This window comes from Zalophus californianus, chromosome 3 (genome assembly GCF_009762305.2).
Source record: "Zalophus californianus isolate mZalCal1 chromosome 3, mZalCal1.pri.v2, whole genome shotgun sequence".
NCBI lineage: Eukaryota > Metazoa > Chordata > Mammalia > Carnivora > Otariidae > Zalophus > Zalophus californianus.
The window spans coordinates 174498229-174524329 of NC_045597.1; the positions used below are offsets into that span (position 1 = coordinate 174498229).

The window sequence follows — 26101 nt, forward strand, 5'->3', positions numbered from 1 at the left end:
CAAGATGGCTAAGTGTCTAGGGAGGTTCCCGCTCTCTCGATTGGATGCTGACTGATACAGTCTGTGATCTGAACATTTTAAGAACCACAGGGAGAATGGAGAAGGGAATAGACACCCCCCCATTGCAGACATCTCAAGAAGGGAGATAAGATAGACGAGCACTAGCATTTAGTGCCCAGATCTGAGATGCGAGAAATGTCTGGCATGTGTTTGTTGTCAATGAGTAGGCAGTTTGGGCTCATGAAGCTGCAGAGCTTCAACCTGGGTGGAGGCTGTGCCACTGGGCTCCTGAGTGGGGGATCCAAAGACAGGAGTGGGCTCAAAGAGAGTGGGCAGGGCTAAACTGGGGTGAGCAGGACAGGTGGAACTCAGTAGGCGGCTGGAGGAAGCAGGAGTTGATGCCAAAAAGGATCAAAAAGGGGCAGGCAGTGGGGCACTCAGGAAAACCTGCCTGGATGTCTACGACATTGGAAAGGAGAGAGGAGGGCAGTAGAGTCAGTAAAGAGAAGTGACAAGAAACTCCTGGATAATGAGGTAGGTCAGCAGGAGTCATCAGTTATGATCCCTGTTACAGGCTGAACTGTGCCCCAAATTCATATGTTGAAGTGCTAACCCCCCATTACTTCAGAATATGGTTATATTTGGAGATACGGTCTTTAAAGAGGTAGTTAAGGTAGAATGAGGTCACTTGGGTGGGGCCTGGTCCAATTCCACTGGTGTCCTTGTAAGAAGAGGAAATTAAGACACGGCAGGCGCAGAGGGAAGACCACCTGCAGACACAGGGAGGTGGCAGCCATCTGCAAGCCAAGCAGCTTGGCCTCAGAGGAAACCAAGCCTGCTGACACCTTGATCTTGGACTTCCAGCGTCTGGAAATGTGAGACAATGCATCTCTGTTGGTTAGGCCACCCAGTCAGTGGTATTTGTTACAACAGCCCTAGCCGACTCATACAGTCCCTTATTTACCAAACCATTTTGATCCTTCTCTGCAACCTTCTCTGGGAGCATTTTGCCCTGATTAAACTTTTTTTCTTCCTTTTCTCTCTCTTTTTTGTTTTACATTTTAAGAAAATTTAAAAAACACATAAAAGTCTAAAGAACGCTAAATAACGGCAGGCACGTGGCTGGGTCTGGCGCAATGGGCCAGGCGAGAGCGGCGCCGGGGGGTGGCGGACGCGGTCCGAGGGCTGCGGGTGGACAGGCGGCCCTCACTGCCCAAGAGCCTGAGCGGGCCGAGTGGGCCGCTACACTCGGGCGGCGGGCGGCGGCGCGTCGGGGGTCTGGCAGCACCAGGAGCGGCTGTAGGCACGGAAGTCGCGCATCCAGGACCAGCTGAGCCGCGGGGGCGTGAGCAGTGGGCGGCAGGGCCGAGGTGGGGGTGGGGGTGGGGGTGGGGGTGGGGGTGGGGGTGGGGGTGGGGGTGGGGGTGGGGGCGGGGGGCGGGGGAGGGGGGCTGCCCGCCAAGCCTCCCAACCTGGACGCCGCGCTGGCCCTGCTCCGCAAGGAGATGGTTGGCCTGCGACAGCTGGACATGTCCTTGCTCTGCCAACTCCACGGCCTCTACGAGTCCATTCAGGAATATAAGGGAGCGTGCCAGGCCGCGTCCAGCCCGGACTGCACTGATGCTCAGGAGAATGGCTTCTTCGATGAGGAGGAGGAATATTTCCAGGAGCACAGCGCCCTCCACGATGGGAGGGGACCTGTCGCTGCCTGTCTCCTCGCTCTCCGGCAGCGACGGCATTCGGGAGTCCATCTAGAAAGGGATCTCGGCGGAGAGGCCACTGCTGCTACCCGACTCACTGTCAGCCTCAGCTTCTCCTCTCCAAGAAGGCTCCTCTGCTCCTCCATCGCGGGCAGTCCCCGGGCGCGAGCCGCCAGGGCTGCCAGTTTAATTTGGAGGACACGCGTGGCAGTCTGTTGCGATGGCTGGAGTTTCTGCCTACGTGGCCTCGAGGTGCTCAGCGACGTGCTTGGCACCGCGGTAACAGAGACACCCCTGCCCACGAGTCCCATCTATGCTGGGAATCTAACGGGAGGATCCTGGGGGAAGACCCTCCCCGGCATTTCAGGCCAGACGACTTTTACTAGTTAACTTCCTTGCAGGCGGTAGACGATTTGCTACACTCTCTGTTGTAGCAATTGCCTCCAGGTTGCAGTGTAGCAAAGCTAACATTTTGTGGCCTCCCCATCCTTAATACATTGGGCAGCCTTCCTTGCTTTCGTCTTGTGAGCATTTAAGGCTCTTGGTTGGGCTTTCTTTCTAAGCTGCATTACTAACTCAGTGAAAGCTTTGTACCCAAAAAGTAAACATTTCAGGTCACACCAATCAACTGCATTCTCTTCACCTGTCAAAATTTGGATCCCTCTTTGTCTATCCGATGGAGGAGGAAGGAAGAGAACACAGAGGTGTTAGGTTGGCAAAAAAGAAACGGGCAAGCTCTTGTTTGGTGTCATTCACTGTAAGATGGCAAACGTTTTTGTTCTGTACATTTACATTCTAAATGTAAACTAGGATATTAGAAAGCAATCCTGCCTCTTCCACTCGAAACAATGATCACCTTAAGCCTTAATATATTTATTAAAATCTTTTATGAACACTTTACACTTTGTAGGTTAAAAATGAGGATAAAATGCTAAACTCTCAAAAAAAAAAGAATGCTAAATAACCATGCTAAATCATGCAGAAATAGTAACTGTAAAATATTTCTCTATATCAAACATTTTTGATAAAATAATTAAAATGTTATGAATATGGTTAAAGTCCCTTTTCCAACAACCCTTTCCTCTTCCCTTGCCCCTCAGAGGCAATCCCTGTTAAGGAGCTGATGTAAATTCTTTCAATCCATGTGTCCATGAAAAACATTTGGATTTGCTTTGTGTGGGTTTTTAATTTTTTGCACCCGTGCTTCATGTCTTGTGACCCTTAGCTCCACTACTTCCTAACCTCGTGTTTAGGATTTCCCAAAGTGTAGCAGGCAAAGCAGTGCAAAAGAGTTCGTGATGACTGGTTCAGGGACCAGTGAGACACATGGTAACGCTGAATGGAATAGTAACAAAATTATTCCTTGTGAGTTAAATCAAAGAGAAATCTCAGGGTAGGGCTAAATCTTTAATCCTTGCTAATTTCCCTCTTTCACAAGAAAAGGGACAGGCTCTAAGTGCTCAGCAAGCAAAGGTATCTGGCTAGATTTTCACACCATTCTCATTTTCCATGAATTTATTTTTATGATTGCCCTCTATTTAAGATGAGCAATGTTGGTCTTTCATTTATGATAGTAAAATGAAGTTCCCCTGTAAAATAAAATTGGAAGTGTAAAAAAAGTAGAGAGATTTAAATAAAAAATATTAAGCCAATAATGGTACAGATAGAATGTGACAACTGAAAATTGGTGTAACTGTTCATGAATAGAATTTTGGGAGAAACCGGCTATGCCCGTTGGGCACATGATCAGCTCCATTTCTGGGGCGCTCTGACTGCATCTGGTGTGATGCGCTGTGTTCTATGCATTCTTTGTTGTGGTCCCACAACAACCCTGCAGAAGAACCTTCACCCCTCCGAGACCCAGCCCATATCTGAGCTGTCTGACTCCAGAACTCACATGTTTAAGCTGTGCCTGGTGGAGTCTTGCCTTTGCCTGTAAAATAAGCCTTAAGACAGTCAACCCGATTAATTCAAAGGGCCATCTGTGGTCAGAAGAAAGGTAAGGATGTGAATGTGCTTTGCAAACCGTGAAAGGCTGGCAGGGCACTTCATGGGCTCATGACTGGTACAGAAGGATCCACGCCAAGTTTGATGCCCTGCTGTCGCCATCTTGAGATTCTTAACACTCACATCTTCAATTGTGTGTGTGGACTGAAGAGGAAGTCCAATGGGGGACAATGGAGCAAGCGCAGGAGGTCTGGAGCCTCTGGGGTCCACCTCTCACTGCCTCTCTCGGATGAGGTGTCCACAGTCTGCACTCTGAGTCCTGTGTCCCAGGCCCCGACTGGCCTCCTCTCTCCAGGCCCACCCCATAACAGCTGAGGCCTCTGCCTGGCATGACGGTGGGCCATGTTCCTATGTTCATCCACCCTGGCCTGGGTTTGGGCACAGGGAGGGCGAGAGTCAGCTTGTGTCCCACAGTGTGTCACATGTGGGGCGAGGTGTGGCTGCCCTCCCAGGCTCTCGGTACCACATTGTTCATTGCACACTTGCACATCGGCCTCTCACCCAGCCTCTAGGCAGGGCCCCAGGGTACCCTGGCACCAAGCTCACAATCCCTGGGGTGGCTGACCTGAAGAAGGGGAGATTGCCTTTCCCACTGCCTGCTGGGCCCCACATTTTCTAAAAATTTTGCTCTGGGCACCACAAGTTGTGTAGCTAGCCCTGAGTACTGTGTAAGTGCAAGGGAGTACTTGATGTGTGTGCCTGTGTGGGAAAGCCAGAATCCAAAGGGAAAGCCTGGGAGGGAGGGAAAGTGTTGTGGGAAAACTCAAGGGGCAGAAAAATGCACACAGCTACGGCAGAGCGCAAATGAGACAGGCCCCCCTGTGGAACTCCGTAGGACTCTGCTTAGGTATCTGTGACACGAGGGGGCCCGGGGAAGGTTCTGGGGAACAAAATGGGAATGTATGGAGTCTCTCCCCTGGTGGGTACCCAGACCCTCGACATTTTGCAAGAAACTTCAGAGCTTCACAGCGCCCCCGGAAGCCCACGGATGGACCACAAGGGAAACCCACAAGGGTTTGCCATTCCTGGACCCGAAGTTCTCTTAAGTCCTTCAGCACCCAAACCGGGCAGTAAAGGGCACGCTGCCGAAGAAGGCTGAGGGCGTGGGAGGCTGGCCAAAATGTTCAAGCCCCAAATGGGACTGAAAAGGAAAACTTTAAAAATGGGCAAGAGGGAGCCGTGGATAGGGGAAGAGCGTGTGAGGCCCCTGACAGCCCTCCTTGGAGACCAGGCAGGGCATTTTAAAAAAAGAAAAAAGGGAAGGGAAACAAAGAGAGTCCTCACTCCTAGAGCAGAAACTTGATGGCTGAGCAGATAAAGCCATCCACGAGGCTTCGGGAGACTTCAGGAAATGGGAGAATTCCGTGAGGCAGAGTTGACTCATGACATGTTTGCACTAAAATTGCACCTAAATTCCACGGCGGGAGGGACAGCATCACCCTGGTCTCTGATGGGCCACTGATTGATTTTGGGGGCCAGCTGGCCCCAGCTCTGGAAAGAAAGAGTGGGTAGACACTGTCTCCAAAGAAAGCAACTCCAGGGCCTTGGGGAAAAGTAAAGAAGGAGGAGGAGAGCAGGCATTTGAAGTGAGCGCAGCAACAAAATAAGGCTGCAGTTCCTAAAGGAAGACCAGTGTTGGGGAAGAGCCGAGAAATGACGCCGGCAGGGCAGCGGGGAAGGTGGCGACCCCGGGAAGGACCAGCGGGAAAATGAAACTTTGTGATATCCGTGAGATGTGAGAGATGGCTGGGTTTGTTGGTCTGAGAGGACATGCATATTTGAGTCACACATTTCATAATTTCATTGCATGGTTTGTTAAAATTTTTTTTTTTCCTTTTGGTAAAATTTGTAAGGAAAAAAAAATTAACAACATGCACAAAACCAGACCCGATGTTCTTCCTGGACACCTGGGTCAAAAAAAGAAGGCTCTGCGTGGAGTTGACCAGGCCAAACACATGGGTGGGATTTTTTTTTTTTTTTGTTCCAGAGCATAGGCCCCCTGAGAGCCAGAACCACAACTCAAAAATCTGGACTCTGCCACATTTAGCTCTGTGATTGCTGTTATTTCGGTCCTTCAAATTGCAGTTTGATTATTCATCAAAGGACAAGGTAATATTTGTCATGCCTGTGCGCAGGGTGGTTTACAGGCTCTATGGAAAAAATGTGTGCATAATAGCTTTGTAAACTGTAAATCGCTTCAAATGTAAGACACCATTTCTCTGCTCACTTATTTGTTTATTACCAATCCGAGTACGCCCATTATCCCAGCTAAACAAAAAGTGTTTGCCCAAAGTTAAACGGAGTCAGAATGCTATAATAACTCAGCCTGCTTTGTCCTTCATTTTATTCCCGTTGTCAGTGAAATGGGGGCTCGAATGGGGCTTTCTACGCTCATTCATTCACTTCTTTCTCCCTTTGTTGGGTCCAGCATTCATTCTGCACGCGGTGGGTGAGACCCTGCTGGAGGGCCAGGCATCCCGCAAGTCACCAGGAGATCAAATGCCACATTTTCTATCTCGGGAAGCTCTTAGGCTTGTGGGGGTTTTATGTCCCAACCACAGAAGGAGAAGGAACTTTACCCACTTCCCTTTACCTCCATTCACATTGGAACTCATCTATGTTCAGTTTTTGACAAGCCAAAGCAGGTTCTAGAGATTAATTTGGCTTCTGCCTGAGGCCACTGCTGGCTTTTCTCATCTTCATTTTCCTGAGACCCAGCTCAGTTTTCTGCTTATCATGTAAATTAACCCCATCCTTGGAAAGATCGCTCCCCCCCCTTCAATTTGTCACAGCTATAGAATATGACACCCTCTCCTTGAGCCTCAAACTCCTTAAGGACAAAAGCTCCTTTCTCCCAAATTAACTTAGACTCTAAATCCCGGCTCAAAATATGTCGAAGTGCTGGCCATCTTTGCTCTGGGGGAACACAATACACAGGAAGGATGCATTCACATTGCTCCTTAATCCTGCTCCTTCCTCTGGGTGACTTCCAAAGTCAGAGCTGGGAATGTGAAAAGCCCAGTGAGAACCATGGCCATGCCCTTTGGACATTGGTCACAGCCAGATGGGGAAGTTCACAGGGGCTGTAGGAAGTACTGCAAAGAAGTGGGGGAGTGAGAGCATGTCCTTGTGAGACATGAGGACTGTCCCATGCGAAGGCACAGCGGACTTCGTATAAACACACACCGCGGAGCACATAGGAGATAACACTTAATTGTCAAGTCTTGACACCTGTTCCAAGCTTGCAACTATTTGCTTAAAAAAAAAGAATGCACTGGTCACATCTCCCATGCCAGGTCCCCCCAGCCCAGCACATATCTCCTCCCACTCAGACTCAGACTCAGCCTGCACTGCTCCTTAGCTGGTTCTCCCTGCTCTCTAGTCCCTTCCATTACACTGCAGGGACATTTTGCTTTTTCTTTTTTTCAAAGCAAAAATTCTCCTGCATCTGGTACCTTTTCCAAGCATGCTCGGGGCCATTTATACGACGGCTGACCCCAGTTTCTCTCAGATGCTCTTCTTCCCCTGATGACTCCACCTTCTTCTCCTGAGACAGGGGGACAGCTGACTTATGGCTTACGGCTCCTCTGTGGTTTCGGTTCTATATTATCATTCTGCCGCCACAAGCTAAATGCTTTGCTCTTTGTTGTTGTTTATTGTGGGAAAATGCACATAACATAAAGTTTACCATTTGGCTTATTTTTTAAATGGGGTATAATAATAATTGACATATAACATTATATTAGTTTCAGATATACGACATAATGATTCGATATATTTTTAAAATATTTTATTTATTTATTTGAGAGAGAGAGAGAGATAGTGAGAGAACACAAGCAGGGGGAACGGCAGGCAGAGGGAGAGGGAGAAGCAGACTCCCCGCTGAGCAGGGCTCCATCCCAGGACCCTGGGACCATGACCTGAGCTGAGTCAGATGCTTAACCAATTGAGCCACCCAGGCGTCCCATGATTCAATATTTGTATATTTTGAGAAATGATCACCCCAATCCATCTAGTTAGCATTTGTCACCATTTTCTTGTCATGAGAGCTTGTAAGATCTCTGCCTATTTTTAACTGAGCTGTTTTTGTTGAGTTAGAGTCCTTTATATAAACTAGATGTTAATTCCTTATTAATAATTCCTAATTATTCCTAATAATTCATCATTCCTAATTAATTCCTTTTAATTTTGATGAAATCCAATTTTTCTAGTTTTTCTTTTGTTTCCTGTGCTTTTAGTATCAAATCCAAGAAATCATCACCAAATCCAATGTTATATAGATTTTCCCTCTATTCTTTCTAAGAGTTTTATAAGTTTAGCTCTTACTTTTAGGTCTTGGGTTTATTCTGCCTTCGTGTTTGTATATGGTATGAAGTCAGGTTCCACCTTTGTTCTTTCACAGGTGGCTGTCCAGTTTTATTAGAGCCATTTATTGAAAAGACAGTTCCTTCCCCATTTAATGGTCTTAGAACACTTGTTGAAAACCAACTGTTGATACCAAATATGTCTTCTCTTGAAGTCTTGTCTCATCCACCTTTCCTACCCTGGCACTCTCATTGCATAACCAGTGACAATCCAGTGTGCGGGTCCCGCTTTTGTTAGAAGGCTCCTCTTGTTTTGCTGCCCATCACTCTGGGCACCTTTGCCAATGCAGACAACCCCCAGTCACCTCAGACAGTGCCTTCCAATAGAACTGAAAGGTGGCCCCCGAGGATCCCAGACATTAAGTTGCAAATAGCCTTTCAACTTGGGTTAAGGATTGGTCACACGACTAAATGTCACCCCCAGGCAGGAGACCAACAGGGTGCAGCCAGGACTGAGGTTCTCCACCCTCAGCGTGAGGACTGAGTCGATGTATCATTTCCAAGCATGATGGTCATGTGATCCTCCGTGGGTAACTCCTCACTCTGTCCTTATCCCTAAGGACTCCCCCAACCCTGAGTGAGGGGCAGAAGTTTTAGAGAGTAAGACTTGTATCTTCTTGTTGTATCTTAACGTGAAGTGTAGGAACTTACAGAGGAGGCATGTGGGCTTCTAGGGTCCTGTGAAATTGAACAGCTCAGCTTTCAAGACTCCTGGGCTTAAGACTTGTTCTCAAAAGTATGACCTTCATCTTCGCTGTGTCTGACTAAATTCCTCGTTCCTTAGGGCTGAATTCCCTTAGGACAAACATTTCCTCCATTTCCTCTATCTATTTTTTGATCCAGGGCAGCACCAAGGGGTGGGGTGTAGAAAGCAGGGAGTGGGTTTTAGCTCATTCTCTGTAATCTTCATCAGTACCTCCCCCAAATCTGCAGCACGGTTGGTAGAGCGTGTGACTCTTGATCTCGGGGTTGTCAGTTTGAGCCCTATGCTGGGTGTAGAGATTGTTTAAAAATAAAATCTTTAAAAAACAAAACAAAACAAAAACCTCCCCCAAATCTACGAGAAAACAGTTCTCTTTGCAAAGGCAGCTGTGAGATACATTCACAAGATCCCGCTTCCTACCAGACTGCTCCCACCCTCCTCTACGAAAGTGCTAGGGCCTCTGCTACGCTGACAGCAAAACCACACTCGCTCCTTCTACTTAAGCCATAACTTTGCTCTGCTGTCTCTTCCAGGCGCTCGCTCCAAGGATGCTCTGATTACACCTTCTTTACCCTCCTGCTTCCCTCCATCTGCTGATTCGACCTTTCATAATCACTGGAATCCAGCCCAGGGGACAACAGCCCAAGGCAGTAGCGAAGCATGTGGATTGTCATTCTGGCACTGAAATTCACTAGCCACCTCATGTCCTCCAAATTCCCCTTTCTGTCCCTTTCAGCTCCTTATCAGTTGAATGAAGGCAGTGGAACCAATAATCTTCCATTTCCAGCTCTTCTGATTCATGGTGGCGTCTACTTTTATACCCTCATATCACTTCTAGATGCAGCAACAACCAGCCCGTTGCTGGGTCTCCGGGACTTGGAATGTTTTCATCTCCCGACTTTCTGCTATGACCTCTTTTCTTGCCATGGCTCATCCCGACCATCTGCAGTCCCTGGTCTCACCTCTCAGATGGTGAAGTGTTTCTGGAATCTGATTGGGTCCCAAGTTTTGTTTCATTAGATCATTACAGATGCACACCCTTTAATCTGAGCCGACTCTACTGGTGCAAGACCCTCCTTTACCTATCCCCAGAGAACCATTATTACTCACCTCACCTGGTTCTATTTCAAACATTTTTTATTCCCCGAAGTTCCCGTCTCTAGCAGATGCTTTTGGTACTGGATCTGTATCTTCTCAGCTGGTATCCTTTCCAGGAATGCTTCCAACTATCTGCACCTGGCTGCCAGAGCCTATGCCCTCTCTTCCAACATGCATGGCGCCGTCCACTCGGGCGTCTGCAGGATGTTTCCGTCGGAAGCAGCCCTCCACCGATGACTGATGAGAGCAGGTAGATACATTCCCTGGCTCCCTCACCTCTTGCAGGACAAGTCCATGGAGTGTGTTCCACGCTGGTTCCCAGAGTTCTCCACCAGGTGAAGCCCCCACAGTGGCCCCTGGGCTAAAAGGGCATCTGACCGCCTACCTTCCCTTCCCTGTCCCACCTACCTGCTCCTGTACTACTGCTTCCTGGAACCAGTCCCAAATAAACTGCTCGTCTCAGTCTGCTTCTGGGGATACCCAAACCAAAACAGCTGTCCTCCATCCAGCTCCCTCACAGCTGACAACCCAATATCCCATTTTGTGGAGAACATTGAGGCCAGCTGAATTTACGGGGACAGCCGGATAGCCTCATCCAGCTGCCTCTGTAGGCAAACCATAAAACTTCCAAATATGTCCATGTATCTTAGCTTTGGAAGGGAAGTGGGGAGGAAGGGTCAGTCAGCCTCCATCTACCTTTCCTTGGGCGTCCTTCCCACCTTGTCGTCCTGCCCACCACTGCTCTCCTTCTTCTCATCGTCTTCCTTCCTTCTCTCTGCGGACATTTTCCTTTTTGTCTTTAGCCTGCTGGGGGGAAGATACAGCCTTCCTTGAACCTGTCCCATAACCTATGGACCTTCCGTTCACTCTGAAGTTTCTCCTGAGAACTGAATATGCTTAATTTTCATCGCAGCACGGTCTACCCCTTCCTTCCTCTTTTGTGATCTGGTTTTACCCTGGCCTCCCGGGGAGGGCCATTACAAGGTCATCAAGGGTGCCTTGTTTTCCAAATCCATTCATCTTTGCTCCTCCTCATCATACTTTTCTTGACTGTTCATCTTTTCCCAACTTTAACCTGTTTGTCATACTTGGCCCCAGGTAATATTGTAAAGCCCTGTTAGGATCACATTACTCTCGTGCTCAAAATTCTTTGAGGATAAAAAGATAAAAACATGTCTCTGATTCTTGCATTTCAAGTACCCCACGACTGGCCTCTACCTTTCTGGCATATCTTGCCAGCCCTCCGCTACGGAGAACTGGTCTACTAACCAGCCTTAAAAATACGTCCATTCATGTCCATCCTCACCTTCCAGAACTCTCTCAGTCCAAGATGCCCCTCTTTCCTCTTCTTCTTATGTGAACTGCTTCCTGAATCCCCATCCAGGGCCCTTCTATTCTCATATATAATCTTTCCCATTTTCTCCCAGCTCTGCTTCCAAATCAAAACTCTGGTGGGCATTGGTCTCTGCTTCCATACTGGGCTTTTTCTTTCAGGAGTCTGCCTTGTCTCTCCAATGAAGCAGGGACTGTGTATAACCTCACACAGACTGATGTATGGCATTCCATGTACATTTGTGGGTATTGCTGAAGATGAGATAGAATGTCCCAGTCAGTCCTGAAGAAGTCATATATCTGCATCTCTGGCAGGTAGAAAATTGAAGACCCCTTTCTCATACAGATGGCGGGCACACAGTTGGTGGTGGGGGGGGAGGGTGTTTAATCTTGGAGCCTCCTCCCTCTTCACTCCTTGGGCATCCCTGTAGGCTCCCACCCTCGGTTTATTCCAGCAAGTCTGCTTTCAGCCTATTTTCTATGACATTCCTCTGGAGACTTTGGGAAGGGTGGGCCCTCTATTATCTTTGGACAGATAAGGGCAGAAAGGCCCCAAGAAGGAAAGCCATTTGTCCAAGGCTGCTGTGCTGATAAGTAGCAGAGTCAGGATGAGAATTCACGTCTCCAGCGTCTCAATCCAGGGAGCTTTCTTGCAGGCCTGGATGGAAATTCAACTTTATCTCACACAGGAGGAAATGGGAGAGACCACAGTCTCTAGAAAAAGACCACAGTTTTGGAGGCACTCGGTCTGTCGCTTACGAACTCTTTGACGTTGGGCAAATAATTTAATTTCTTGAACATCAGTTTCCTCATGTATAAAAATAGGCATAATAACTTCTCCCTCAAAGAGGAGACTTTCGGAATTAAATCAGATGACATGTAGAATATTACATTGGGAGCAGATCTAGCATAGTGCCAAGAGCAACAGGCCTGATTTTGAGTCCTGACTCTGTGAGGATTGGTGGTAGAACCAAGGGGGGGTTACCTGCTCTCCGTGCTAAAGACCTTGATCTCCCTATATGTACAATAAGGACAATAATTGCACTCTTTTCATAGAATTAAAGGAGAATATGCATATATGGTGCTCAGCACATTGTCTGGCACATACCAGACACCCAAGGATTCTTAGTTTCCTTCTTTCCTTCACAAGCAAATACTGTAAACACAATAATGGGAACCATATTTTAACTATTAGAGAGAGAGGGAAATGTTTTCTGGGACTTTCGAACATTTTAGGCAACCACTGTTACTAATTACCAGTCCTGCGTAGTTGTGTTTGTGTTTCTCTCCTGCCCTAATCTGTGAGAGCAACCCCACGGGTCATTTCTATTCATCTTTGTTTTCCCCGAGCCAGAGGGCAGTATTGGGTACATAGCAGGTGATCAAGAATGTTTGCTGCATCATTGTCATAAATTGGCTCTTTTGGAAGAAAAAAAAATTGAAGGAAAAGGTAATACAAAGTAGCATGAATATTTACTTGGTGGAACCAAAATATAAATGATAAAATCCTGGAGTGTGTTCTGTGTCTCAGGTACTGTTCTGAATACATGATGATGTGTTTAGTGCTTGCTACAAATCCTATGAAGTGTGTACTGTTATCATACCCATTTTATGGAAGAAGAAACTGAGGCACAGAGAAGTTAAGAAACTTACTGGAGGTCATGTAACTTCTGAGGAGTAAAATCAGGATTGGAATCCAGGCAGTTGAGCCATATAGAGCCTGGTATTCTGTGCCCTGTACTATTCTCCCCTTCCCTCCCGACAAGCCTCAGTCAGGGGTGAGGATTAAATGAATGTAAATGCCCAATGCCCCCCATATAGCAGATGCAGGAAACCATTAGCTCCTTCCAGAAAGTCCCACCTACTCCCTCAGAGATCTGCGCTTGGCGAGCTAGTAAGGCAAGAAAGATTACTTTTGTCAGAAGTGTTTACAGTAATAATAGAATTTCCTTTAAAAAAGAGCACATGTGCTGATGAATTAACTAAACTCCCCTTGCACCTTGTCTTCCCACCTCCAGCGGTGACCTGCACTGCAGGGCGGTCTCGTTTTTTGCACCAGTCTCTGTCTCTCCGATGGTCAGATGAGCTGCTGGAGAGGAGACCATATCATGTCTCAGTAATCTTTCCATTTCCTGCCGTGCCTAGGACAGTGCTTGGCACAGAAGAAGCGTTCCATAAATAGTTGTGGAGTTTTTGAACTAAATTAAATCTTCACAGTGGAAAAACAAGAATGAAGTAGTCCATGAAAAAGCAGAAAGCAATCTGTAACATCACAGTGCCAATGATTTACGAGATGTTACGCCTCCTTTTCATTAGGCAAATAATACGTGTTCTCGGCAGAAAAATGAGAAAATATAGATAAGCTAAGAGAAAAATGTTGACATAACCTATGGTTCCGCGATTAACGTTTTAATTCGTTTCCTTCTGCTTCTCCTTTTTGCTTTGTCTCTGCCCACTGCTGATTGCACAATCTGCGTTCAGTGATAAATGCACAGGACCTACTTCCTGGCCATTGTTTCCCTTAACTCAATTTTATATAGATTTACTTTGCCCTCTCAATGGGGCATTTTTACTATTAAATTCATTGTAGGAAATCTGGAAAATTAAAAACTTGGGAATAAAAACATAGGAATAAAACTTAATCCCAGCACCCAATTAATGTCTGGACCTCTCTTTCTCTGTCACCACAAAATTGAAATTATATACATAGTTTTATATCCCGCTTGTTTAGGAAAAAAGCCTCTCACATTTATTCAGTGAGTATTTATTTTCTTATGTTTTCCACTGTTCTGCAAAAGTAGGACTCTCCATGGTTGCTATTCCATTAGTTGGATGTTTACCAATATGCATTCTTTAAGGGCTGTAGGCTATTTAGTGGTAGGCAAACTCTTAAAAGCTCAAGGTTCAAAGGATGATTCCCTTATGGGCAAACATTTTCTTCTTTTTTAAACAACTTTATTGAAGTAGGATTTACATACCGTGCTGTTCACCCCCTATTAGTTTGGTGACTTTTAGTAAATGTATACAGTTGTGCAATCATTACCACGATCCACTTTTTCAAATAATTTCATGTCCCCTAGTGGGAAATTGTAAGCATTTTTGATAGGCTTAAGAGGAGAGAGGTCTGGGGACTAGAACCATCTCTGTGCAGATCCAAACCCCACAGACAGTCACCTCTTCTCCCCAGCAAGGTATGGCAGCCTGTGCCGAGGCTGGGAGGCAGGAACCCTTGTTGCTTCCTTCCTTTTCCAGGGTCCCCATAAGAAAGGCAGAACTTCCCCTGCCCTGATTTATCAGATACTTTTAATTTTTGTATCCAACATTCATTTCCTCTCCTCTCCTCTTTCTTGTCTTCACCATTTCCCTCCCCCATCCACTGAGGCTGACAGGTTGCAGTAGCTCATTGACCTGGCTTCTCTGAGCATCTTTTCATTTAGACACCAGTTCCATTTTCTCCACTCTTGCCTCCTTGCAGTCTGGTCTTCACCCTGCAACCTGAGGGATCCTGGTCCAAACTGAATCAGAGCTGGTCACTCCCCTGCTCAAAACCCTCCATGGTTTTCCACCTAGAATAAAATGCAGACTCCTTGGCCTGGCCTTTAGGATACCTGCCCAGTTATCCAACCTCATCTAGCACTTTCTTCTTTGATCGTGCTTCTCAGCCACACTGGTCTTGCTGGTCCTAGAACACACCATACTTGTTTCTACCCCAGGGCCTTTGCACTTGCTGCTCCCGCTTCCTCATTTCCTTACTTTCTCATTTTATTTGGTCCCTGTTCAAATGCCACCTCCTTTGAAAGGCTTTCTCTGCCTGTTTTTTCTTAAAATAGCTTTACCCTTCTCCCCACCATCACTCCCTACCCTTTTACGTTGCTTGTGGTGTTTCTCTTTGTAATAGCATGACTTGCATGCAGTTCTAGTTTAAGGGCAAAGATCCATTGCATGAATGAATGATGAACTAACACACAATTTGCTTTGACTTATGGAGACATACCCATAAAAAGCATGATCTAGAGGATCTGAATATGTGATGGAGTGTGTACAAAGAAGACTGTGAATCCTTGTGGGGAGAAGGTGGTCTCTGGTGTCTTATAGTCTGGCTCCAAATCCACACCTATTAGCTATTTTCATCTGTAATTAGGGGCTATTAATAATACTTAACCTCTGGGGCTTTGTGAGGACTCAAGGCCCGAACGTAGGTAAAATACCACATGTAGGACACATTTTAAGAAGTTAGCTGTTAACTTTTTTTTTAACTGCATGTATTTATTTATTTTTAAGTAAGCTCTAGGCCCAATGTGGGGCTTGAGTTCACGACCCTGAGATCAAGAACCGCATGCTCCACTGATTGAGCCAGCCAGGTACCCCAACTGTTACCTTTTTTTTTTTTTTAAGATTTTATTTATTTATTTGAGAGAAAGAGAGAGAGAGAGAGGGAGAGCAAGTACGAGCGGGGGAGAAAGGGCAGAGGGAGAGGGAGAAGCAGGCTCCCCGCTGAACAGGGAGCCCAATGCAGACACGCGGGGCTCCATCCCCTGGGGATCATGACCTGAGCTGAAAGCAGACACTCAACCAACTGAACCAACCAGGTGCCCCCCAACCATTAGCTTCTTTATCATCATTGTCATCATCATCATCATCATCATCATCACTCAACTTGCCAAATGGAGGATCTAGAATCTTGAAAATGCCTCATGAGAAGCTGCCTTGGCATCATGCAAAGCATCATGTGGGATAGTGGTGGTATTCCTAAAGTGTAGGACAGTGGTTCTCCAAGTACATTCCCCGGATCATCAGCATCACCTGGGAGCTTGTCAGAAATGCAGTTCCGTAGGGGTGCCTGGCTGGCTCAGTCCACAGAGCATGCGACTCTTGCTCTTGGGGGTACTGAGTTCAAGTCCCACGTTAGGCTTAGAGCTTACTGGAAAAAAGAAAAAGAAATGCAGTTCCTCAGTCCACAGTCCAGACCTACAGACTCAGCAACTCTGGGCTGGAGCCCAGCAATCTGTGTCTTCATAAGCCCTTTGGGGGGCTTTGAAGCATGTTTAAGGCTGAGAGCTTCTTGGATGAGGCAGAAAACCGGCACCAACAGGCTGAGTCGGGCTTGCAGAATTTTTTGCTTGGCCTGCATGATGGTAGAATATTTTGAAATTAGTTGTCAGCATTTAACATTTTGGAGATTTCACACACAATCTCAGATTTCCAGCTTCCCCGTTGGCAGGAGTGGAGTTAACAGTTGCCTTTTGAGACAGAGCGAGGGTTCTCCCGCTTGTCCCATGCCGTCCTGCACCTCGTGATATTACACCGGACAAGCTTTGCTCACTCCCTTTACCTGTGGACCCTGGCAGACACCTGTAACAGCACTGCTTGTCTATAAAGGGTGTTAGATGCCATTCAATCAATGGAAGTAGAGGTGAAGGTGAAGTGGAGTACCACAATCTTGTAGAGGTGAAGAAGCAGAACCCCAGAAGGGAGGTGGCACGGGTGCCCATCAGGACCAAGTCCAGAGGGCTGGGTGAGAGGACGCTCCCATGGGCTTTCCCGGCTGGCGGATGCAATCAGCGCCGGCACCCCCCACCCCTAACCCATCCCAGACCTGCCCCAGGTCTGAGCCTCAGCTGCTTCCCAGGGGCAGACTCGGGATGATAACAGACCCTTTCCCTCTGCCCTGGGGTTCAGGTGTGAGGAGAGAGCAGGAGAGCTGTGGAGCAGGTCTGCGGACTTTCTCGGCTCTCCAGCGGAGGGAGCGCGGGTGGGAGAGGCGGGGAGGAGGGCTTGCGAAGCCCCCTGCCCCCACCGCCCACACCAGGCTTTAGCCTGCACCGGGCGCCTGCCCCGCGCCAGGGGGACCCAGGCGGGGAGGAAGAGAACCTGGGGGCCAGGGCCCTGGTTGGGCGGACTGCAGCCACCCGGGGTTAGGTACTTCACTGAGCAAGGCCAGAGCCGGCTCCCGGCTCCTGCAGACTCTGTGCGGACCCCAACCCCCGGAAGCCCGGTTTCCAGCCTTTTCCAGCCCTTCTCAGACCTGCCCCACAGGTCCCTCCTCTCCTCGAGCAGGCTTGCCTCGGCAGGGCCCCCCTTTGACCCCCGACGGTTTCAGGGACCCCCTCCTCTCCGCTTTTCTTTACAGTTCTCTCCCTCCTCTTGATCCCGCCTCCAGGTGAAACCCCCTGCCCCCGAGAAGTGGCCCCAGACCACTACCTTCACTCCCCTCTGCGTCCTTCAGTTTCCGGTCCAGGCCCTGATTATAAAGAGGTCAAACTTCCCTCACTGCCCCTCCTCTCCTCCGACCCCAGGGGCTGCCAATACTTGTAGAAGACTTGGCTGTCTTCCCGCCATCCGCCACCCAAAGCACCTTTCCGGGGTCCTGCGGCGGGAGGGGCCTGGGAGAGGAGGACAGGGGACATTGAGGGATCAGGGAGGGAGAAAATTTTTCTGGGATGATGAGGAGGCAGGGAAGGGAGAGGAGGGATGAAAAGCGGGGTGGGGGGGAGAGTGCGTGGTGCTCCTTAGGGGTTCGGAAGGAGGAAGGGTGTTGAAAAGCATGAAAGGTAGAATTGCGAGGAATGATGATTTAACCTAAAACAGCGGTTTCCAATTTTTTGACCATGACCCGCAGTACGAACTGCATTTTACATCGCAACACAGGATCGGCCCAGTCACCCCCCATCCACGACTGAGACTCTATCTACTTTCATGGAACCATACTTACCCCCAGCACTGTGATACACACATAGTTTCTATTATTTTCCTCCTTTTTGTGGACACGCTTGTCTTTTGTTGTGTAATTAGCATAAATATTTCTTTTAAATGTATAATAGTAAACTCATCAAGTGATTTCACTACCCACTGGGGGTTCGGAACCTGTAAGCTAAAAAGCAATGACCTGAAGACAGACAGGTGAGAGTGAACGCATTCCTGGTTTCCAAGTCCGTGAAGTGTGATTTTAGTAAATACTGATAAGAAGTAACCATAGCTAGGGCTCCTGTGTGGCTCAGTCGTTAAGCGGCTGCCTTCGGCTCAGATCATGATCCCGGGGTCCTGGGATCGAGTCCCACATCGGGCTCCCTGCTCAGCGGGAAGCCTGTTTCTCCCTCTTCCACCCCCCTTGCTTGTGTTCCTGCTCTTGCTGTCTCTGTCCCTGTCAAATATATAAACAAAATCTTAAAAAAAAAAAAGTAACCATAGCTAATAGGCATGTTTACTGGCAGTATCTTATTCAGCCTTACACATCTAGGAGGTCCTGCTATGATTTCCATTTTACACGTGAACAGACACTCAGAGCGTTGATATAAATTGGTTCAAGTGGATGGATCCCCGGCAGAGCCAGCCTGGCAGCCTGACACTGGGACCATGTTTGGAGGTCACCAGACATGAAACAGAGAAATGTCAGTAGGAGAGAACAGGAGGAAGCACAAAGCAGAGGCAGAGATCACTGAGGCCAGACGCTCACTCCACCGTGGAGACCTGAGGTGCCAGGAGCCACAGACCTGGAGGCAGAGCTTGGTGGGAAGCCAGGAGCTCTGGGCAACTACACCCGTTCTCTTCCTCCCATGCGGTTGTGCGAAGCCCAGCCAGGTGGACGCGTCTTGGTGATGGCCTTCTGGGGATTCTTGTGAGCGACATCATGAGTTCCTGGAGAAGGGCGCAGGTGTCCAGTTCTGCTCTGCTGTCCCCCAGCATCAAGCACCAGGCTGGGCACACCCTCCAACCAACATAGGTGTCACCTAGACCCATCCACATCCTGTTCATCATGAGCTGCCTTGTCATTTCTCCGCTAGTCTTCTCTAGCGTTTGTCATTGTGTCTCTATCTTGTGTCTCAGCTCATTCTCATTGCACTTTATATCCCCCGACCCACTAGAACCGTAAGCCCCTGAAGAAGGTGGAATGTGTCTGTTTCACTCACTACCCCGCACGCCGTTGCCGTGGACTGTGCCTATGTCATAAGCAGACATCAGATAAAGGAAATGAATAGACATCGGGGACCCGGCTGCAAGATGGGAACCACATCCTTCCACTTCCCAGCTGAAGCACGCCTCCTTGATTCCCAGCTCCGGGGCACTCACAAATGTGCCCTTGTCTGCTGCCTTAACAGCAAGCAGTAACTCCTGGCCTGTGGATGGCCTGTGGATCAGGGGAGTGAGGGCAAGGACCTCAGAGTGATGACCTGATTGAGGCGTGGGGCTACCTTGCAGCCAGCAGATAAAATGAGATTGGTGTTGTTGGGCCTGGCCAATCCAGCCTTCCTGGGGCATTTAAAATAACTGCATGTTTGCTCTCGGATCCTTTCCTTGCCCTTGCATTTCTAAGGCTCCTTCACCCACCAGCTTCTAGGAATTTTGGCTGTTGGGAGGAACTGGTGGGTCACTGGAGGGTGGGAGGAGGGGACAAGCCAGACCATTTCTCTTCCAACGCCTCCGCTTCCTGCCACGTCTCCAGCAGCCGCTGGGTCTCCTCTGTGGCCCCGGCTCCTTCTGGGCAGCCCCCTGTGTCATTTGAGCTCCTTCTCCGTGGGGGGTGTCCAGATTCAATAAATAAAGGGCACTGGTTAAATTTGAATTTGAGATAAACTGAATACAATTCTATATTCAACATTTTTTATTATGGAAAAACACATGGAATATACAATTTACCATTTTAATCATGTTGAAGTGTAGGATTCTGTGGCATTTTATACACTATATACCACATTTTTTATACTCTCGAGTTATTTATCAGAAATTCGAATTGAACTAGTGTCTTGTATTTTGTGGGGCAACCCTCGCTGGAGAATCCTCCCGGCTCCTCATGCTCCCTCTGGCCCAAAGAGGCTTTCTAGCACCTCTGTAACCAATTTCCTCCTTTTAAGTCTCTGAATAGAAGACCCAGAGTGGCCTCCTCCCCGCCCTACTGATAGACTGTGAGAAATAGCCACTGCCCAATCCCCAAGAGATCAAAGTAAGGTCCCCGGGGTGGGGGTGGGGAGCTGAGCCGTTCTGAGTGCCCTTCCGTCTCACTCAGTCCTGCTCTATCATCAGCTCCATTTTCCTCAGCAGCTCTTAATCCTCCTCTGTGCCAGAAACGGCCAGGTGTTTTTTAATTCCCAGGTGCACCCCCCACCCCACTGCCGGGGGTGATTGGTTCCATGTGTCTGTCTGCCTTTGTCACCCGGCCCTGCCCCCCACCCCTCCCCCCTGCTGTCAGCCCGCCTTCCGCCCACCTGCCTTCCTTCCTCACAGTCCTCATCTGCGGAGCCCTTCCTGTTGCACGTCTGGCACGTCCCCTGCGTCTGCAGGCTCTCCTGCTCCCTCCCTGCCCCCTTTCAGGACCTGACAAAGGAAAGAAAAGGGTGGCTCTCGTTGCATTCACTACTTTTATTAATGAATGCATGAACAGAAACAGCTGGTCCTGCAGACATTTCTGCTGAGCTGGGGTGTTGCAAAAAGAGATGGAATCCTAGCATTTGGGTTTGGGAAGAGACCTTTCGAGCTAACTAATAGCACTCCGGTACAATACAGGGGAGATCTCCTTAGGTCACCCCAACCAGGAACCCAGAGCCAAGTGTCTCAGGAATCCTTAATGCTGGGGTGAGCAGTGGAGAGTCACAGTTCAGCCTTTGGAATCCAGACAAGTGATTTTTTTTTCTGCTCCCAGCTCAGTCCTTTACCTCCTCAGTGCATGAGTAAGTGAATAGTGAGGTGGATTAGTGCTACTCCAAATGTGCACCCCATGCTGCTCAGCGCGGTGAAGAGATAGAGGTAGAAACCCAGAGTAAGCATAGAACAGTTTGCCATGGCTGCGCTATCCAAACCTGTGATCCTCTTTCCAGTAATTCATTTTATTACTAGTATTTTACAAAAGCGTCAGTCTGTGATGAAGCGGGGACAACTGGTCTTTCGCCAGAGGTAACTTGAGAAACCCTGTTATCGACCACAAACTCTGGAGCAGAGTCTGGGTTTGAAAAGGACCACGTGCTCTAAGGCATGTGACTTAACCGCTCCCTGTGTATCTCAACTTCTCCTCTGTAAAGTGGGCACAAGAATGGCTCTTACCTTGTGGGACTGTTGGGAGAATTCTATGAGTTTGAGATAGGAGTGCCTGGGAGTGCCTGGCCCACGGGTGGCGTGGCATGTGTAGTAGTTATTCCTCATTCTTGGATGCTTCTTGAGTTGAGTTGAGTAAACCACCACGATTGTTGGTCACTGACCCCCTTTCTGGAGATCTCTGACGACCTATCTCTATTCCCACTCTTTGTTTGCTTTTATGGTAATTACTGGTTTTAAAATTCTCTTCTGGATATGGGAACATTTTCATCCCTATCTTAGATCACAGGATGACACATGACACCTGGGGTTTGGGGGTCAGATCTGAGCAGGGGGTCAGCAACCGGGGATGATCCGGGAGATGGGGATCTTACACTTGACTTCCCAGCAACATCAAACACAATCTATTCCCACAGCGCCCCAAGCTGCTTCTACCTCCATGCCTTTCCACGTACCATACCAATGGTCTGGAAAGCTTTTTCCAACCCATCCGGCTCTTATCTGTCTCTAGACTCAGTTTCTGAGTCTTACCATCTCCAAGAAGCCCTTCCCGTGCTGAGGCAGGTGCCCTGCCACGTTGCCCTGGAGATCTTTAGCATTGCTCCCACCCCCTTCATCCCACAAAGCCTGCCTGCTTTGTTAGTGTGGCAGGACTTTTGAGGACAAGAGCTGCATCGAGTCCTGTTCATTTTTATATGCCCAGAGCACATTTTCAGGGTCTAATCAGTGCATGTTGAGCGAGTGCGTAAGTGAAGGAATGCCTCTTATGTCTTCAATTAGCAAGTGACTTCTGCAGCCCAGTCCTGCGCTTTTCCGAAGACAAGGTAAGGAGGTGAGCTGGAACAGAGCCCTCACAGTGTGCCGCTCCCAGCTTTGTGAGGCCGGAGGGTTTCTGCTCAGTGGTCTTCTAGAGATGGGCTTGGCTAGTGACTCACCTCGCCCATCTCTTCTCTGAGACTTCGCATTGCGGTGGCTTCTATTTTTCCTCATAGGCGCAGTGATTGTATGACCTGGACTCTCTGAGGTCAAACATTCTGTCTTGTCCCTAACGATGTGGGATCGTCAAGCCCAACGGTCAAGAAAGAATTCTGGAGACATTTAATGGTGCAAAAAAGTGGGGGCAGGACGGGGACAGAACCTGGGGGCAGAAAGAGCTGCTCCGTGCGTGTGAGGAGTGACGGATTACATAGGGTTTTCCATCCTCTGGAGGCGAAGGTGACGTTAGCGCTCCAGGAAATTGATTCTGTAGGTCCTGGAGGTTGGGCTATTGTTAAGATTGTGTTTTTCTTGTAAATCACGAAGACAGTGACACACTGTAGTGGAGTTTCGTGTCCTACATGAATGCCATCTTTATCAGTTGACCCTTTGTCGTCTTTCCCCCTCGCCCACCTTTGTCCGTAGGCTGTCACTGGTGCCTGAGGAGGTTCTATGTACACATTCCACCTTGGGGGGGGGTAGTGGTTTGCGGGGTGTCAGCTCCATGTTTTGCCCTCAGCACGCCTTTTTTTCTCTCATCATTCCCCCCCACCAAACAATCCTGATCCTTAAATCTTTAATGTTGTTGAAGGCAGAAGGTTTCATCTTCTGTAGATTCTTCCTGCTGACTAGAGGTGTAGAGATGTCCCTACCTGTGGGTCAACACTGGTCAGCCGGGGAACAGCTATAGGACTGATGGAAGGTGGAGACAGCTGAGTCCAATGTGGACAGCAAAGAAGTATCTTCATGTGGTAGGGACCATTTTCATTGTTGTTTGAAGAGGAGCTTGAGATCTTCTAGAGGTTTACAAGAGTGAGAAGGCACGTTAGTTTGCTCACAGCTTTCCTGTGAAGGAGTTCCAGGTTTTGTTCTAGATATATGAGTCCAGGAAGAAGGTCCCTCTAATTTTACTCAGCAGGAGTACATAATATGATGTGATATGGACCTTTCCATTTTGGATTTAAGTCCCCCGCTGTGCTGGATTTCCAGTCTTTTAAATAAACTGTGTCTCTGGGGCTCGCGTGGGGTGGACTTTCAGTTATCTTTGAGTCAGCTTTTGGGAGCACGTGATCAGTCTATTCATTAAGTGACTTATGAATTAAACCAGCCTCGAGTGAATCATTTAATAAAGGATTATAATCTTCGTCCAATAACAGGTCCTCTGTAAGAAATAGTTTTCCACATAATAACTCCAAAGGGCTGAGTCCTAGAGGCTGAGTTGCAGTCTTCCTCACCCTGAGAAGTCCTACTGGTAAGAGAGTGACCCAGTTTTCCTGGGCCTCTAGGACTAAGTTTAGTAAGGTGTCATTTTAAAGTGTGATTGGCTTTCTCTACCTTTCCAGAGGATTGTGGGTGCCAGGCTGAATGTAGAAAATATTTAATTTTTAAAGCTTGTGCTATTTGTTGAGTGCAGTAAAAAAAGAACCACTGTCACTTTGAAGGGATCGTGGAAGGCCAAATCTAGGAATAACTTCTCACAACGAGACTTTGGTTATTTCTGTGGCTCTTTCAGTTTTATGTGGAAAGGCCTCGATCCATCTAGTGAAAGTATCAACAGATACTAGTAGGAACTTCTAGCCTTTGCAAGGAGACATTTGTGTGAAATTGAGCTGCCAGTCCTCTCCTGGATATGTTCCATGCCTTTGGACTGGTTTCAAAAGTGGGGGTGGAAGGGGGTGGGGGGGACTGTGCCTTCCAGATTTACTTGGGCACAAACAATACAGGATCAGCAGAACAGTTTTACTGTAGCTGTTAAATTTCCCTCCATCAAATATATTTTTAATTAAATGCTTTAAAGCATTTCTGCTCAAATGAGTAGCCTGGTATAAACCCTGTATTACCTTCCATTGGTTATTTTAGGGTATAAGGATTTTCCCTTCATCATTAACAAGCCAGTCCGGTGCATTTTTGGAGTATCCTCTTTCCTGGGCTATGTGAACTTCTTGGTCTGAATAAACTGGAGGAATGGACTTTACTGGAGTCAAGACTGGTATAAGACTTAATATTTGTTTATTTCGTGCTGCCTGCTTGGCTGTACGGTCTGCCAAATTGTTTCCCTTAGATTCTAAGGTCATGTCCCTTTGATGTCCTCTGAGGGGAGTCCCAGCTACCTCCTGAGGTAGGTGTCCAGCCTCAAGAAGAGCAATAATTACAGGCTCATATTTGATTGGGGAGTTATGGCTTGATCATAATCTCCTTTCTTTCCAAATTGCCCCGTAGGAATGTAACACCATAGGGTCAGTATAAATATTAATTTTTAGGCCTTTTGCCAATTGAAGAGCACAGGTCAGTGCTATTAATTCAGCTTTTGAGCAGAAGTATTTATTGGAAGGGTTTTTGCCTCAGTTGTATTAGATAAACTAACTATAGCGTATCTGGCTTTTCTTTCTCCCGTATTCCTGAAGCTACTGCCATCAGTAAACCAACTGTTGTCTGCATTCCTTTCTTTCTTTTTCTTTCTTTCTTTCTTTCTTTCAAGATATTTGTTTTATTTATTTATTTATTTATTTGAGAGCGAGAAAGAGCACGGGAGCGGGGGGAGAGTGACAGAGGGGGAAAGAATCCCAAGCAGACTCCCTGCAGAGCATGGATCCCAGTGAGGGGCTCGATCCCACACCACCGAGACCACAACCTAAGTGGAAACCAACAGTCAGACGCTCAAATGACTGAGCCACCCAGGCGTCCCTCGTCTGCATTTTCTTTCTTTCTTTTTTAAAGATTTTATTTATTTATTTGACAGAGAGAGAGCACAAGCAGGGGGAGCTGCAGGCAGAGGGAGAGGGAGAGGGAGAAGCAGACTCCCCCACTGAGCAGGGAGCCCGGTGTCGGACTCGATCCCAGGACCCTGGGATCATGACCTGAGCCGAAGGCAGACGCTCAACCGACTGAGCCACCCAGGTGCCCCTTGTCTACATTTTCAATAGGGGTATCTTTTAAGTCTGCTTTGCTGGAATAAACAAGATCAATAATTTCTGAGCAGTCATGTTCTAGCCTGGACGTATGATGGTCAGGTCCAGGCGTAAGGGTAGCTGGGTTTGAAGTTTGAAAGTCTTGAAGTATCATTTCAGGTTTGTCGAAAAGCATAGCCTGGTATTTAATAAGTGGGCCTCCATCATCCATTGGTGGCCTTTGATCTCTAGGACACTTTGGCCCTGATGTGGAGCTATCACTGCCAAAGATGGTCCCATAGTAAGTTTTGAAGCTTTCTTTTTTTTCTTTACCAGGAGGGCTGTGGCAGCGGCCGCTCAAGTCGAGCTGGCCACTCTTGGGCTACAGTATCAAGTGACTGAAAATAGCCCACTGGTCTTACTTCATTTCCTAATTTCTGGGTAAGAACTCCCAAAGCTGCTACATATAAAGTGAAAGGTTTTTCTAAATTTGATAAAGCCAAAGCCGAGACTGACAGAAGTTTAGCTTTTAATGTTTGAAAGGCCGTCTGCTGGGCTTTAGTTCAGAGTAAAGGTTCTTCATCAGGGCCTTTAACTGACTCATACAATGCTTTGGTTAAGAGCCCAAATCCAGGAATCCACAGGTGGCAAAAATGTGCCATACCTAGGAAAGTATGTAGCGGGGGTCCAAGATCCAATATAGCCTTTTTCCTGTAGGGAGACAGGATACAGGGACCTGGTGTTAACTCATTACAAATATTGCACTTTCTGTTTAGATATTTGCACCTTTTTAGGGGAGACACGATACACTCTGTCTGCCAAGAATTTAAGTAAAGTTATAGAAATACTTTTAGACTTTTCTTTTGTGGGACTACAGATTAAAATGTCACCCATGTACCAAATCATAGTCCCTTGAGGCAAGGAGATATCACAGAGGTGTTTACTAAGTGCAGCCCTGAACAGGGGAGGACTGTCTCTACATCCCTATGGCAAGACTGTCCAAGTTCATTG

At 47.8% G+C, this 26101-nt stretch overlaps 1 pseudogene; it reads left to right on the forward strand.

Moving 5' to 3' along the window:
• Nucleotides 1-1136: 1136 nt before the first annotated feature.
• Nucleotides 1137-1755, forward strand: LOC113919258 (annotated as a pseudogene).
• The last annotated feature ends 24346 nt before the right edge of the window (nt 1756-26101 follow it).